This window comes from Lotus japonicus, chromosome 4, assembly GCF_012489685.1.
Source record: "Lotus japonicus ecotype B-129 chromosome 4, LjGifu_v1.2".
NCBI classification, from domain to species: Eukaryota; Viridiplantae; Streptophyta; class Magnoliopsida; order Fabales; family Fabaceae; genus Lotus; species Lotus japonicus.
In genome coordinates this window covers 66429921-66445756 of record NC_080044.1, presented here as the reverse complement: position 1 = coordinate 66445756, position 15836 = coordinate 66429921, and the positions used below count along the sequence as shown (strand labels likewise).

General features: G+C 35.3%; 1 long non-coding RNA gene across 1 annotated transcript; it reads left to right on the top strand.

The window, feature by feature from the left end:
• The first annotated feature begins 95 nt into the window (after positions 1 to 95).
• Positions 96 to 532, top strand: LOC130711417 (uncharacterized). The gene is made up of 3 exons (XR_009010690.1): positions 96 to 127; positions 263 to 329; positions 460 to 532. It is a non-coding gene; the product is annotated as an uncharacterized LOC130711417 (long non-coding RNA).
• Positions 533 to 15836: the final 15304 nt, after the last annotated feature.

The following is a 15836-nucleotide window of genomic DNA, read 5'->3' as shown; positions in this document are numbered from 1 at the left end:
CGCTAGCGTGTATAAGCAGAAATTCTGAGAAGGCCATACTTCTACAGCTACAAACAATTGTATTTTTACGTAGATCCTTTAGTGCAGCAGGCCATTACCGCTGCATCTGCTGTTCCAGATCTTCAAGGTACATGCTGATTGCTGAATGTTTTGATTATCAGGATTTTTGTTTCCTTTTCTCTAGACCTACAAATGATTTATGCATCTATCTTTTTCCCTAAAAAATTCTGAAGTTTCTATTTTTTGCTGACTTTACTGCAAGGTCGATACGACAAGATCCCTAGCGATGTTGAATCAAAGCTTTTGCCATTTCAGCGAGAAGGTGTTAGGTATACTCACCTTTCTCCCACCATTCTTGTATGATATGGATGAGTTATTGTGGTTTATCTTCCATGTCTTTCCTTCCTAACTTGTTCTTCTACTATGCCTTGATTTTAGTCGTTATTTATTTGTTTTCAGGTTTATATTGCAGCATGGAGGTCGTGCTCTTTTAGCAGATGAAATGGGACTTGGGAAAACATTGCAGGCAATTCACTGTCTAAAACTAAATTATTTGCATACTTCAACTGTGCAACATGTGTAGAAGCATTTTATTTCTTGATGAACGAACAAAAATACAATTGTTTGTAGCTGTAGAAGTATGGCTTTCTTAGAATTTCTGCTTATACACAGCACTACAAGAATTAATGCTTTTAGTGACTATCATTTTCGTCATTAAAAGTATAAAAAATCGTCACTATGAGTATTTTGTGACAAAATTTTTAATCGTCACTAATACTCGAGTCACTAATACATTAGTGATGATATTTTTAATCGTCACTGATGTTGAATTTTATTGTGACGATGATATTGTCACTAATATGTATATGCAATAATGACAAAAAAATCGTCACAAATGCAAATATTAATAATGACCAATTAATCGTTACTAATAATATTATTCATTTATGACAAAAATAAATCGTCACAAATACAAGTATTAATAGTGACTATTTAATCGCCACTTATTGTAATATCCAATTATGACAAAAAAAAGTCGTCACAAATGCTTGTAGACAAGCTGATTACTTTTTCATCACTATTTATCATTCTAAATTAGTGATTACTCTTTTGTTGTTATTGTAATTTTTTATTTACAAAATTATAAATTTATTTATTTATATTTTTTTCACAGTTTTTTTTCAAGTATTTTTAATGGGGTTGTCTAAATAACCCTAGCTAAAAATTGGGTTAAATCACCCTTGGTGGGGTGTTCCAATAATATTACAACATGTGTCTTTATTAATCCAACTCATTTTATTAAAAGGTTAAATATGTTTTAGTCCCTAAACTTAAACCGAAATTTGAATTTTGTCCCTAATATGCACAAGGATTTCCTTGTGTAAAGTTATACCACCAAATAAATTGTCCCTTCTATCCTTACTCCAAAAATTAATACCATCTTCATCCTTCTCATCATCTTCATCATTTTCAACCCAAAACAACTCAGATTCATCCCGTCCAAATCCAGATTAAGAAAAACATAATTTCATCTTCATCATCACCCTTCATCTTCTTCTCCTTCATCATCATCATCAACCCACTATACCCACGTCCACAAACCCCACCCAAACCCAGATTCATCAAAGCACAACCTATAACCTCAACACCTCCCAAGGAGATTGAGAAATCAAACCCAGAATTTTGTTGATTTTCTTTTACCAAAATTGCGACACATTATTTACAATGAGATTGCAATACTTCATTACAGAATCAGTAGCAAAGCAATTCAAAACAAAAGGATTCGTTCGAATAGGATCACAACGCTACATTGAAAGCCATCAAATGGATCAGACCAAAACAAGCAATGGTTTATGGAAATCGGAAAAGAGTCTGAACCAAAATAAATGGTTTGTCCCTAAATTACATCACCGATCCAGATAAATTCAGTTCCTCTCTTCATGCCCAACTTCCCTTTGCTCTCCCTCGCCGTTGATGGTGGTTGCCGAAACTTTCGCCGATGGACGGCGCCGACGACGATCCTTCCTTGTCCGATAGAGAAGAGGAGGAGGAGCACGATGCTGCTGAGCAGGATCTTCTGTCGCGGTTTTCACTCCTCGATGCTCCTATACTCTTCTTTGTTTGCTTCCACAAGGCTCTCCGCTCTGAACTTCACCAGCTTCGTCGATTGGCTGAAATGGCGTCGTTGGAGGATTGCCGAGAAACAGTACTTAAGCTTCAGCGGAGATTCCAGTTTCTGAACTAGCTCATAAGTATCATTGCGCTGCAGAGGATGAGGTTAGTTTCACTCTGCATATCAATTTTGGTAGGCGTGGAAGTGGAGGTGGGTTCGGTGGGGTTGGGGTGGGGTTTGGGTTTCAGTGGGGGCTCTGTGGGTGGTGGTGGTGTTTGGTGGAAATGGGCGAGGTTGCTGGTGGTGGCGAAAAATTGAAATTATGTTTTTGGGGGGTTTGTGGATGTGGGTATGGTGGGTTGATGATGATCATGATGGAGAAGAAGAAGATGAATGGTGATGATGAAGATGAAATTATGTTTCTCTTAATCTGGATTTGGATGGGATGAATCTTGGTTGTTTTGGGTTGAAAATGATGAAGATGATGGAAGGATGAAGATGATATTAATTTTTAGACTAAGGGTTGAAAATGATGAAGAATGAAGGGACAATTTATTTATTAGGGAGACCCCTTCAATAATCTACTTTTGTTGGGACAAAATTCTAATTTCAGTTTAAGTTTAGGGACTAAAGCATATTTAACCTTTTAATAAAATGAGTTGATTAATAAAGACACCTGTTGTGATATTATTGGAACACCTCATCAAGGGTGATTTAACCCAATTTTTAACTAGGGTTATTTAGACAACCCCATTTTTAATAGTAATTTTTTCACCTTCGCTCCTCCCCATTGTCATATGAAAAATATAGTCCAATTTCCTTAGCAATGGATCTATACTCTTTATGTCATCATTCTCCAACTCTTCTTGTTGTTCTAGTATTTTGAATCGGGGAAATTGAAGTAAAAAACCACCATTTGAAACATACTCAAACTCTATCTTAGCCCCCTTATCTACAATCCTCTATTGTCTCTGTACTCATACTCTGACCCTGCAAATAAAATAGTTCCATGAGTTACTTTAATGGAGGTGTAAGATTTTATTTTTGGATAGGCCATATATATTAGTAACCAACTGCAGAAGTTGTGGCGGTCGTCAAATAACAGTACAGGAATTAGAAAAAGAAAAAGAAATAGAGCCAGAGGAAATACATGGAAAGAGAGGCCAAGAAGTCAAGTTAAAACAGGGGACCAATAAGAAAAGGGGAACAGAGACAGCAATGGGCCAAATCATATAATGCACAGCGCCACAGTCATTGGCGCATCCCATCCAAAATAAGCATCCCCTTGATACACAGGCCTGCACCCACCTCACTGATATTTCAGAACTACCCATAAAACCATGAGCCTTACCCGTAAAGAAGCAACAACATCATCCAAAAGTTTGTCCTTCAATTCGTCTCCAAATTTCAGGTCAAGGGAAGAAGGAATAAGAGAAATGACAAAAAATTAAAAAAAAGTTAGAAATTGGAAGAAAAAACGTACTGAAAGAAAATATAGAAGTAGAAGAAACTAGAAAGACAAGGATATTCAAACCTTACAATATCACCCACACCACACATGAAGGCAGGCAAATGACAAAGAAATAGAAATGGGCAAGAGAGAGACTAAATAGAAATATTTGAAAGAATTGAAAACCTAGCTAAATGTGAAAATCAAGCGGGAAGGTTGAGGAATTGAAAAACTGAATATCGTCAGTTGAGAGAAGTGTGGGTGGATGAGTGGGGAAATTTTTTGTGGTAGAGGGACACCTAGCTTAGGAGCGTTTAAGTTTTTTTTAAATTGCAGGGGGCTTGGGAACCCCGATGCAGTTCGAGCTTTGCAAAAGCTCATTTTCTCAAAAGGTCCATTGGTGGTTTTCCTTATGGAAACCAGGAAAAAGTCTTTTGAAGTTCAACGTATGAGGCGCTCTTTGATTCTTCCACACTGTTATTCAGTTGACTGTTCTGGCGAAGGAAAAAGGCGGGCTGGTGGTCTCACTCTTTTATGGCACCGGGATGTCGAGGTTGACATCATATCATCCTCTATGCATCATATAAGCTTCTGGGTTCAGACTCCTGATTTGAATGATCGTGTCCTCTTGACAGGGGTATATATATGGCTATGCTCAACAAGTGAATAAGGTGCATACGTTGTCTTTGCTTCAGGCTTTAGCACCTACAAATGATGTGGCTTGGCTTTGCTTTGGTGATTTTAACTATATTTTACGGCCTGAGGATAAAATTGGTGGTGACAATCCAAATCATGCTGAGATGTTAGCTTTTCATGAAGTCATGTCTGAATTCTCCCTTCACGATTTGGGCTTTGAGGGATACTGTAACGACTCGTTTTGAGTTAAAAAGGAAAAAAAAATGATTTGAATAGTATATTTTTTTCTACATCGGAAAATGATTTAAATAGTATATATACATATGTATATAAATATAAAAGATAAGGAAAAAAAAACTATCTTAATTGGTTTTTAAACACCCCGTAACCCCCCAGTACCCATTTCTTTTCCAAAAGCTATATCACACACTCTCTCTCTTTTTCTATTTTTCTTCTTCGTCTTTCTCTCGTAGACGACACATGGCTTCCCCCCTCCATTTCTTCTTCTGTGTTCTTTTCTTCTCCACCATGAACAAAACTAATTACCACCAAGAAAATTGCACATTCATGAAGAAACGTTTTGGTATTCGTATGGAATGGCTTTGGGAAAAAAAATGTTTGGGAGTTAGGGTTTGTGTTCTGAAAGAGGAGAAGAGTACCCACTCTTTTAGGATTGCTTATTTGGCTTCAGTGAGGTATACCTACAACCTACAATTTAAATAGTAGTATTATAGCATGTTAGAATTAAGCAGAATTAATTTATAGGGCTTTGCTACTTATTTGGGGATTTTAATGTTGCTCATGGGTAGTATATCAAAAGGGTAATAAATGCTGAAGGTTTGAGGTTAATTTTGTGTTCAGATTCGACGGCAAGTGGATCGTTCGATGGTCGTAGGATTGCTGAAAGCAATTGTGGTTATTCTTCATAGTTGTGAGTGGTTTTCAGCTACTATGACATATTTTTTAACATTCCTATCACTGATTTAATTACTTTACCATATTACCTATTTATCTAAATTGGGGAGACATGTTTATATATGTTTGACTTTCGTTCTTGAACTTCTTTGAAAGCTGATTTTATAAAGTTGATTTTGAGTATGTTTTATGAGTTGATATGAGAAGAGAATGACATTGGTTTAATTTTGAAATTATGTGAAATTGAGATTGTGAACTTGAAAAGCTTTGATGAGCATTGGAAAGCTGATTTTGAGACTGTTGATGAGACTTAGGCCCAGTTTGGAAGAGCTTATTTGAGCTTATCTGGCAGCATAAGCTCTTATGCCAGTGTTTGGGAGAGCTTATGCAAACAGCTTATGGCCTGCCATAAGCTATTTTCAGCTTATTTTCATAAGCTACTCAGGACAGCTTATGAAAAACAGCTTATGCTTATATACAACTTATTTTTAATTTATTTCAATAAATTTTTAAAAATAGCTTATGAATAAGCGCTTAATTAAGCTGTTTTTCCAAACGGGGCCTTAATATGATTTGAGAAAACGGTTTTGGGGATCCTTGATAGAACCCCGTAGCCGTTAGCGGAGGTAACGGCCTAGGTGCACCTAGTTATTTGATTCCGGGTGGAGAGGGCTATCCGTTAGATGGAGCCGCCAGTGCACGGAAAGGGCTATCAACGATCGAGATGTAGCTTCTCCGATGAGATTGATGAGATATGACATGATTCCGGGTGGAGAGGGCTATCCATTAGATGGAGCTGCCTCTTGGGTAAGATAATCCTTAAGAGGAAAGAGCTATCAACGAGATGTAGCTTCCCCCGATGACACGATGTGACTTGAGAAAGGAAAGGGCTATCAGCGAGATGAAGCCGTCTCATGGTTCTACATGTTTGACCCTATTAAATTATGTTTCTGATTTTGAAATACTTTCATATGATTGACATGATTTTTATTCAGTTTCACTGAAATGGTTATTTATAAACTTGGCAGTTTGATCATCTCTTATTTGAAATGAGTCTTATTAATTTTATCAATATTATATATATTATATACTCTGAACTGATAGTGAAAAAACTCGTGCCTAGTTTGTTTCCCCTTCCTGTTCATGGTGGTTGTTGACTGCTCACTAAGTCTTTGTGACTTACCCCATTCATTATTTCCCTTCACAGATTTTTAGGCAGCTTAGTAGCAGACTGTTGTCAGATTCAGATCATTAGACTTATTTCCTTTAGCAGGTTGTCATATTGATGTCTTTTATTTAATCCTGGTTATCTGCAACTATAGGGAGTCCTAGGTGGATTTAGATTTGGGATTGTGATTTATTGTTATATTTTAAGAGTTGACACTTGAGTGCTCGAGTTGATTTTATATTTCACTTAAAATACTGGTTATGGAAGAACTTATTGACAGATGTTGTTAATTTGTAACTATTGGAATTACAAAATAGATTCTAGTGTTTTTATACATGTGTACAAAGATATTTTGAATAAATTGTTTGGAAAATGATTCTTTGAGGAAGAGGCTTGCCAGACTAGGGTGGTAGTCTGTGCGCCGGTCACGACTTAGGATTTTGGGTCGTGACAGATACCAGTTTACGTGGTCCAACAAACGTCCCATTCCCAACTCTATAGAAGAACGTTTGGATTTCTTCTTAGCCAATGACAAATGGTTTTCTTTGTGGCAATCAACTTGGGTCACTCACTTGATGCCTCATGCTTCCGATCACAGTCCTATAATTGCTGAATCATGTGTAACAAGGCGGAAAAAGAAAAAAAGACGTGTTCACCAGTTCCGGTTTGAAGAACTATGGTTGCAGGAAGAAGCAGAATGTGAGGAGATTATTCAAAATTCGTGGAACCATACTGGGAGTGATATCACAACTAAGCTTACTGGCACTGCGTCAGTTCTGGATGAATGGGGCCGCTCAAAGTTTGGTGCTTTATCCAAACAAATAGTTGATACTCGTGAATGTCTAAAGAAGGCCATTGCTGAACCAAAAACTGTTTCAAATATTCAACGCATATCTGATCTTGAAACGGAGCTTGATAAGCTTTTGGCAAATGACGAGATTAAATGGAAACAACGATCATGTGCCTCCTGGCTACAATATGGAGACAGAAACAACAATTTCTTTCATAGAAAAGCTTCTCAAAGACAATCACGGAACCATATTTCAAAGATATATGATGATCAGGGTCACAAGTTTGAGGAAGAAGAAGATATTGCAAATGTTTTACGTGTTTATTTCCAACAATTGTTTGCTTCTTCTCATCCTCCTGGTATTGCAGATATTACTACCTTGGTATCTAATCGTGTGTCTCTAGGTAATTTAGCCATTCTTGAATCCCCTTTCACAACTGATGAGGTTGAGGCTGCATTGTCACATATGCACCCTACCAAGGCACCTGGAGTGGATGGTATGCCGGCATTATTTTACAAGCGGTTTTGGTCGGTCATTGGAGAGGATGTGGTGGCTTTCTGTCTTAATATTCTCAATGGCTCTGCCTCTCCGGAATGTGTAAACCGAACGTTGCTTGTCTTGATCCCTAAAGTGAAGAAGGCTGAATTGGCAAGTCAGTTTCGTCCAATAAGTTTGTGCAATGTCATCTTCAAACAGTCAAACTGATTACTAAAACTATTGCAAACAGACTTAGATTGGTGCTTCCAGATTTGATAGATGAATCACAAAGTGCTTTTGTCCAAGATAGACTTATTACAGACAATGCACTCATTGCGTTTGAAAGCTTCCACCATATGAAACAAAAAACTAAGGGAAGAAAATGGGTGATGGCTTTAAAACTAGACATGACAAAGGCGTATGATCGTGTGGAATGGCCTTTTCTCCAATCTGTTCTTTTTCATATGGGCTTTCCAGATCATTGGATTTCTCTAATCATGAAGTGTGTTACCACTGTTCGGTTCTCCATCATGGTTAATGGTCAACCATATCATAATTTTTCCCCACATAGAGGTCTTCGGCAGGGTGACCCATTATCCCCATATCTCTTCATCTTATGTGGAGAAGTTTTTTCTGCCATGATCCGGGAACGGATTGCCGACTCCTCTATCCATGGCCTTCGTATTGTAAGGAAGGCGCCTATTATTTCACATCTTTTCTTTGCTGATGACAGTATCATATTCACAAGGGCAACTTCTCAGGAGGCTCTCCAAGTGGCATATATTCTCCAAACCTATGAGGATGCTTCAAGTCAGAAAATCAACCTTGATAAATCTCAGCTTCTCTTTAGCCGAAATGTACCCTCCACCCGAATTGATGAGCTTACACAGCTTTTGAATGTAAAGGCAACAGAGAGCTTTGAGAAATACCTTGGTCTTCCTACCATTATTTGTAAATCAAAGTCACAGGTTTTCAAATTTGTCAAGGATAGAGTCTGGAAGAAACTAAAAGGTTGGAAGGAGAAAGCTTTATCTAGGGCCGGAAGAGAAGTGTTGATTAAATCTGTTGTATAGGCAATTCCTTCATATGTCATGAGTTGTTTTGAATTACCTAAGGGTCTTTGTAGGCAATTGGAGGGTATGATTAGCCGTTTCTTTTGGGGTGGCAATGTGGATAAGAGACCTCTACACTGGCTTAGTTGGGAGGAAATGGCAAAACCAAAGGTGTGTGGTGGCTTAGTCTTCCGTATGACTTCAGCTTTCAATCAAGCGTTATTGGCAAAACAATTAATGGTGGCGTTTGTGCTCTAGGCCCAATAGCCTTGCTGCTCGTGTGATGAAAGCAAGATACTTTCCTAACTGTACGATACATGATGCTAATCCTCCAAAGCGGGCTAGTTACTTTTGGCAAAGTATTTATCGGGCCCGTTGGATAATTGATCAGGGATCCCTGTGGAAAGTTGGTGATGGTGAAAATATTAGAATTTGGGACCAGAAGTGGATTCCTCAAAGCCACGATTTTTTGATCCATTCTTCACCTCCAGATGGTGACAGATCCACAATGGTGTCTTCTTTAATTGATGCAAATCTTTGTCAGTGGAGGAGGGATATTATTTATGCTATGTGCAATTCCACTCTCTATGAGGCTTCCTTCGGATATTATTATATGGAATGGTACTGTGGATGGTCAGTATACAGTTAAAGAAGGATACAAGTGGGTCATGGAGCGTTGCAGACCTTCCTCTTCTTCCAACACGCTGACCATGGACCCGATTTGGAAGGCATTGTGGTCATCACCTGGTCCCCCTCGTTGCAGAGATGTGATGTGGAGAGCGTGTCGTAATGTGCTTCCAGTAAAAGCCAATTTGTTTCGTCGTGGTATAATTCAAGATGAAATCTGCCCTGTATGCGGTTTGGAAAATGAATCTGTTTCACATGCTTTGTTCTCATGCCCAGAGGTAAAGACACTATGGTTTGCTTCCCAACTGTCTATTCGAGTATCCCCTCAAGCAGACGAGTCTCTTACTTTGCGTGTCACCGTCCTCTACCCCAGCTTAGTCCTACTTTGGCAGAAGCAGCATGTTTACGCTGGGCTATGAAGCTATGCATGGACCTGAACCTTTTGAATATTATCTTTGAGACTGATTGCTTAGCATTAACACAGGTTTGGAAATCAAATGGGGGTTCTACTTCTTACTTACATTCGATAATGGAGGATTGCAAGCTGCAGATTATATGTCTAAATTTGCTCTTTCTTTTATTGATTATGTATGGTTTAGAGTGGGACGTGGTGATTTAGGAAACATACTGTTAGATACTTAGATGATTGCTTGGTTCCCTCCCTGTTACCTTCTACTGACTGAAGTTCTAATGTTGTGGTCAAAAAAAAAAATTGGAAGGAGATAAGATAATTAATTTAAATTCAAACCAAACGAAAAATCAAACAAAAAAAATCAAGTTCAATGAAGGTGCGGTGCAAATTATGTTTTAGTTGAGAGAGAGAAGAAAATCATATATGAAAGGAGAGAAAGAGATACGAAAATGTTTTTTTTTTCTGCTTTGTTTCTATCCTTTCATTTGTTTTAATTCTAGTTTTTTATTCCTAGTTTGGTGCTGTTGTTGTAAACGTTTTAAGTTGCAGAGGTTTTAACCACTTGCTTTTTGTACTTTTAAATATATATCATGTTTATCTCTAAAAAAAATTAATCCGACTTTCAAAAATCACATTTGGTTTTAAAGAGATCAAACATTTTAAAAATCAATTTTTTTTTAACGTAAAATTAATTTTATATAGACGTAAAAGAACTGATTGAGTATAAAAGCTGTCAAGAAATAAACTAAGGGATATAATATTTAATAGATATACAATTTATGTTTAGGGAGATGACATAATATAAAAAGTTTAATAATCACTTCAAAATACTCTCAAAAAATAAATAATCACTTCGAAAGAAATTATTTAAAAATTATAAAATATTTTTTTCTTTTGATATATTATATAGTTTTTTTATAAAAAATTATTTGATTATTATCGGTTCAATCACGGTTAGATTTCAGTTGGACCTTTAAACTTTAAACCCAATACCTTGATTAGTTCAGTGACCGGTTCGGTGTTCTAAACATTGATATTAGATGCTTGCTACCGTACCTTAAACAAGAGTGGTGTATGATACATGAGATGATGAGTACTAGTACCAACCAAATGAATACTTGGTGTAATTATTTAAGCACTTTCTCTTTTTATTTTTTTGTCAAAATGTTATTATTAATTTCATTATTTACTTAATAGTCCTTAGTTAATGTATCAATTGAGAATGACCCTCCTCCTCTCCTTCCCCCTACCCATACTAGACTCATAAACAAATACAAAATTTCACTATCCCCAAACACTACCAGAAAAAGTATAGAATAAGAAAATTTTCATTACAACAACCCTAAACCCCAATTCAGTGAGAGAAAGAAATGGGAAAGACGTGCGACTGAGTCGCAACGACAGAGCTTTCTAGTGACGGGAAATGGAAGATATGAGGATTTTCAAGCAGTGGATCTGAATTATTGAAGATCCGAATCAAAACTTAACCAGATCTCTTTTTCACTTTCTTCAAAATCCCTAAGAACATTCCCGAGAACATTTCCTTTTCCTACTTCACTTCGATTTTCTCTCTACCATAATTTCAGCCGCCACTGATTTAACAATGACATTGTGCTTCAACGATTGCAGAACAACCGCTCTTGCTTTTCTCTTTTGCTTAATCTTCCACCTCTTGTCGAAACTCTATCAGGTAATTAACCGCTCTCTCCTCGGCCCTCCTCCGCGTTTTCAACGCGCGAATTGCAGCTGTAACGTGTTTCTTTTTGCATGTGCAGGATTCTCAAGCTCATAACGTGAGGGTAGATCTTAGTGGAGTGATGTGTTGTAGTGGTAAAGGGCGACAGTGACAACGATGTTTAAGGAGGTGGTGGCGACGACGACAATAGTGATAGAGGTTGTGGTATAGGGTGCAGGTAACAATGGTGATCATGGTAGTGGTGGAGGTTGCTGCTAGTGGTGGTGGAGTGGTGAAGGTATTACAAATAGTATTAGTGGTGATTTATAATTTGGTCATTATTATAAATAGTATTAATGACGATTTATAATTTGGTCACTATTGTGAATAATAGTAGTGGCGATTTATAATTTGGTCACTGTTGCAAATAATATTAGTGGCGATTTATGATTTAGTCACTATTACGAATAACATTAGTGACGATTTTTTATTTTATCACTATTGCGAATAGTATTAGTGACGATTTGTAATTTTGTCACTATTTTGTATAGTATCAGTGACGATTAATAATTTGGTCACTATTACGAATAATATTAGTGACGATTTTTTAATTTGGCCACTCTTTCGTATAGTATTAGTGACGATTAATAATTTGGTCACTATTATGAATGGTACTAGTGACGATTTATAATTTGGTCACTATTGTGAATAGTATTAGTGATGAAATAGAAAACGGTCACAAATAATAGATATTTAGTGGCAAAATAAAAAATCATCACTTACTTTTGTCACTAAAGGACATAATTCTTGTAGTGGCTTGATAAAGAACATTGTTCTCTTCACATATAAAAACACACTTTTACCTATGAGATGTATAAAGTGAATTAAGAGAAATTAAAGATGTGATATATGATGTAGGTGCATGCTTGGGTGCCCATAAATTTAAATGAGTGTAGGCTACAGGAGTGAGATGTATCTATAATGCATAAACACTTAAGTGCTGACTAGATTTTTTTACATTATTTATGTTATGACCCCAGCTGAATTTTAGCTTACTAAATATACCCTCACATTTTTTAATAATTATGTATGTAAAACATAGTCATTCCCAGACCCATATTCTCCACCCCCAAATCCATCATCAACAGCAACCCCTAAACCACCTCCCGATCCTCCCCTTTTTTGACCTAATTTTTTAATTGGTAATTTTTACTTTTTTTCGTCATCTCCTTCCACTCCCACCGGCCACGCACTACTACCTTTGATGCCCAAGTGATTGCGATTACTGTAAAGGCTCACAGCGGTGACTGGAGAGGAATCGGTTAACAGCGATGGGTGTGCGGCGCTGCTTCTTCTAATCGGGAGAAAGTGATGTTAGGGAAGAAGAAAGGGGCAGGAACTTAAAGTGTGATTCTCCCTCTCTCGGTGGTATATGTGAACACATTAACAATCAGATGTGTGTTAATCTTGATTATAGAAGTCTAATGTTTGAATGGAGATGGGAGCAATTGGGATTGGAATTGGGAAAGAGGATGATAGAGAATAGAAGAAGAAATGAGAATTGGAATTTGGAAGAAAGAGAATGAACGTGTGCACGTGAAAAAAAGCCAGATCATCATTCGTCAGATTCGTATATCAAACAATTCGAGCTAGGTGCTGGGAGGAGAAGAGATGGATTGAATTTGAAAATCAGAAGGTTCTAGGATTAATTTATAATTACAATAAACATACATGGTTCATTCAGAGTTTTAAGAAGTCCACAATATTATTAATAAATAATTCAAGTGTAATTTTTCTATTGGTACATGTCACTCTTGTATTTGACCCATAATGTTTTTGCTTGTACCAGAGGAAATGCCTATAAGGTAATATGAATTAATAGAAGAGAGATAGAGAGAAAATGTTAATCAAAATGAGATGAAAGAGAAAATTTAGTGTGAATGAGTTAATACTCCTTTTATGAACATAGTGTATTCAATGTCAACAATAGTAAATAATCACCTCGTTGCAAGTGATCGCACTAATCAGTAGACACGTGACAATGAAATGAGTTTCATTCTCTCGTATTTCATAAACAATTCATTATATTATTTAATAAGTTTTTAACATTATTTTTAATTTAATTATATATATACTAATTGCTTGATAAATTTCTAAGGAGGAAGCTAGTTCTTGTGTTTGCTAACATTAACTAAAATCAGTATTTATTTTCTCTCTTATCTACCATGATAGGCTTTCATGAATCATGATAAACTCAATAAATTAGCTTTCATAGTAATATGATTTCTACTTTTTTAAAAAGCTGAAACAAACATATTAAAGTTTAAAAAATAATGTTTGAATAAAAAAAGAAATCTAAATTAAAAAGAGTTTTTTTAGTTAAAAATCTTAAACAAACAAACTCTTAGTTGAGATGGTTTCATTATAAATTGACCTTGCTTAGGTTTTAAACCTCTACTTCTCCATTATTAGTCCAACCTTCGACATTGTAATTTTTTTTTGAAAGTGACATTGTAATTGAACTAGCGTTTTTCCCCGTGCGCTGCACGGCGAAGTTTACTATTATATTTAACACATTAATAAATATTTTAATTAAAAATAATTTAAAATACTAAAAGTATAAGAACAATCATAATAAAGATATAGATATTAAAAAAACATAAATCTGGACACTCAATTATAGTGTTTCTCACACACACACACATTCAAAACAAAAACTAAAAAAAAGGGAAAAATATTATTTAGGTTTGTGATAGATAAACCAAAATTAAAAAATCATAAATTATAATGATTTTAACAGAAGCCTCGATAGGAAAGATAAACCAAAATTAAAAAATCTTAAATTATAATGATTTTAACAGAAGCCTCAATATGAAAGATATGGCATCTTGTGGAATTTGAACTTTTCCAGATCTTAAATGGTAGTGAACTTTCTGAATTTAAGTCTCTTTTAGGCCTCCTGGAGATCTAAACCCATTCATTTGTCTCCTAACTCAGATAAAATTGATCTCTTTGATCCTTCAGTCTCACTGGAGTAATCAAGTGGTTGTTCAGCAATCTCCCAACCTATACCAAATGATACAGGAGGCGTTGGATAGCTGATTTCATTTTGTTCTTGATCTAAAACTTTTATAATTTTAAAATCAGTATATCTGGCGTAACACAAATTAACCCATCCTCCATCATCCAATCCATAATAAAACATCAGTCCTCTAATCCCACCAGCAAAAATATAAAACATTTTCTAATAGTTTCCATCTTTTAGGGTTGCTTTTGTATATCTACTCCTAAAAATATTTAAAAGTCTAGAAAAAGTATAAAAATCATATTAAAACATTTTCTATTAGTTTCAACTTGAAGGTATTTTCATGCAAAATGTTCCTCATCGTATCAGATTTTTACTATGTTATCTAAACATCAATAATATAAACTATATATTTTCAATCCTCGTGTGACAAATTTTTAGTATCAAAATTTCATATATATATTTATTAAATTTTAATTTTGATTATTTTTAACTTGAAAATATTTTAATGAAAATGTCCTTCCATGTGAGATCATTATTTTCACAATCAACTTGAGAGATACTTTCAAAAAAAAATGTTCGATATCAGAGCAGAAAGAGATTCGTTGAACAACAACCTCGATTCTGCGTACAATTTGTTCGATAGTTCCTCAAACGAAAATGCAAGTGGGGCAACAGATAGCTGATACAAAGCATTTGAAACGGAGGCTTTGAAATGAGGATATGTGAAAAAAGATTAAGATGCATTCATGTAATTTGGGAATTGCTCTCTCTCTCTCTCTCTTTCTCAACTTGGAAATATTTTAATATAAATTTTATTTCCCGTGTAATCTCTATTTTCACAATAGAATTAAAACGGTTATGTATACATATTCTTAAAATTATTTAAAAGAAATTTATACAGAAATTGATAGCTTCATGAGGCCAAAGAATCAGAAAATAGGAGAGAATAAAGGAAAAGTATAAGTTTAAAAATGTAATCAATCAGGAATTGGATCATAGCAGTCTTTTTTTTTTTTGAAAAGATCATAAACAGTCTTTGCTAAAATTGAGAAGTTAACTATTTCTTCTATGGAATAATAGAAGATATAGTTTATAACTAATAAAGATTTATCTTAATCATGCTATCAAATTGCAACAGTAATCGAAACAATCAACTTATACAATAAATCCACTGAAGTTATATTTTTCATCTACCATTAAACCGTTTCAAAATCAACCCTGTTTTTTTTTATACATCGGAAGATAAAATTAACCCTGTTGTCAATATATAAGTTCATTATTTTCTATAAGCATATTCGAAAAACCATCGTCTTCCGTTTCATTTTTTTAATATAAGTTTTGATATTTTTTATATAAGAATGCATAGGCCCAAAGTTAGACAATTAATATAAGTTAATTAATTTTTATAAGCTTATTCGAAAAACATGAGCACATTCATTCAAAATCAGGATCCAAAATTAACGTCAAAAGTACAAAACGAAATTGTCTGAGA